The sequence below is a fragment of the Austrofundulus limnaeus genome, unplaced genomic scaffold (genome assembly GCF_001266775.1).
Source record: "Austrofundulus limnaeus strain Quisiro unplaced genomic scaffold, Austrofundulus_limnaeus-1.0 Scaffold313, whole genome shotgun sequence".
Classification (NCBI taxonomy): domain Eukaryota; kingdom Metazoa; phylum Chordata; class Actinopteri; order Cyprinodontiformes; family Rivulidae; genus Austrofundulus; species Austrofundulus limnaeus.
In genome coordinates, this window is record NW_013952715.1 from 547,244 (window position 1) to 548,976 (window position 1,733).

The following is a 1,733-nucleotide window of genomic DNA, read 5'->3' on the forward strand; positions in this document are numbered from 1 at the left end:
GTTGTCAGGTAGCCATGATACCAGAGCCTGTCTGTATAATGTCATGTACCCCAGTTACCACTACTGTGCATGTGTGTCAAGGACAGAAAGGCAGATGTGGCAGTGGAAGGTGTCAAAGCAGTTTGGAGAGAAAAACAAAGTAAAGAACAAAAAAAAAAAGGAAAACGATTAATCGATTATTAAATTAGTCATCGATTATTTTAATAATCAATTAGTCATCGATTAACCGATTAATCGTTGCAGCCCTACTGTAAAGGCATGAGTGAGCAAGGCAGCCTACAAACATGTCTCAGTTCCACCTGTTCTGTCAGGAGGAATGGACCTAAATTCCTGCCAACTATTGTGAGAAGCTTGTAGAAGGAGATCCAAAACATTTGACCCAAGTCAAACAGTTTAAGATCAATGGTACCAAATACTAATGAGAGTATTTAAACTTTTGACTTTGAAGAAAGTAATAAAAAATTGCCTTTAAAAATGATCTTTCTCGTGGCATTTAGCAAATAAAAAACGTTTTGATAATCCTAACTGGCCTAAAACAGGAAAATTTTATTCTGAATTCACGTCAGACAGTATGGGGGGAAAATGCATGCGTGTCTTTTTTATAAAATGTTTTTAAACTTCTGATTTCAGCTTTAGCATTTAGAATATACACAACCTAATGAATATTAACAAAAGATTACATTTAGGAAGACATCTTTAGCATTCATTTCTTGTCTTACTCTCAACAACCTTTTTGATTTATTATATCCATCACAATCCAGCAAATCAGGCAAACAAATAAAAACTCTCTCTAAAAATCCAAATATTTGACTTTAAAATAAGATAATTAAACAAAATTTCAGCTGATTCTCTGTTGCTCTTTCCACAGCAAAATCAAAGATTACTGAAAATTTTAAACTTCATTTTCATGAGTTGAAAGTTGACCAGCTGTCACGAGAAGAAAGAGAGAAACTATAAAACTATTTTACATTTGAAGTCTGACTTTTGTGGCTGGATAAAAATGTTTAGGAGGGTCAGATCTGGTCCACGGACCTTGAGTTTGACACACGTGATCTAAGGGAGCCAGCAGTGTTGAAAAACTCCCTTTTAACAGGAAGAAACCTCCAGCAGAACGAGAAGGTGCTGCCATGTCATTAAATAAGAATCAAGATTTAAATGTAGATGATGCTCCGTGTCTAATTTACAAAAACACTTTTTGTGTTTGGAACCTGCAGTCAAATTCATCAGAAATTCATATTTCCTGCCAAAACATTTGTGTAACATAAATGACATCAAGAGTAAAAATCCTGTTTTTGCATAAAACACCATGACATTTAGATCAATTGTTCGGAAGGAGAGTTACCACTTTTAGATAGTCAGGGTGGTCCAAGCTGACCCACCTTCAAAGTTTAATTTGCTCCAAACTTCCAGATTTATTATTGACACATGCAAACACAATCAGTTTAGATTAGATGACTCTTTTAGCCGATATCTGAAACATTACAATAAAATATCTGCAAGTTCCCCTACCTGCATGGGAAGTGCTACTGCTTGCTGCTGATGTCATTACTGCTACATTTAATGTAAAAAAAATGATTCTCTAACTGACAGTAAAGATGTAAAGGTTGATCAAAAAGTGTTGCAAAAACTGTTTTTATTTTATATTTATATTTAAACATTTTATTCATTTCTTTAAAACAAAATTAATAATTTGTACAATAAAAGGAAAATACAAATACAATGAAATGAAATGA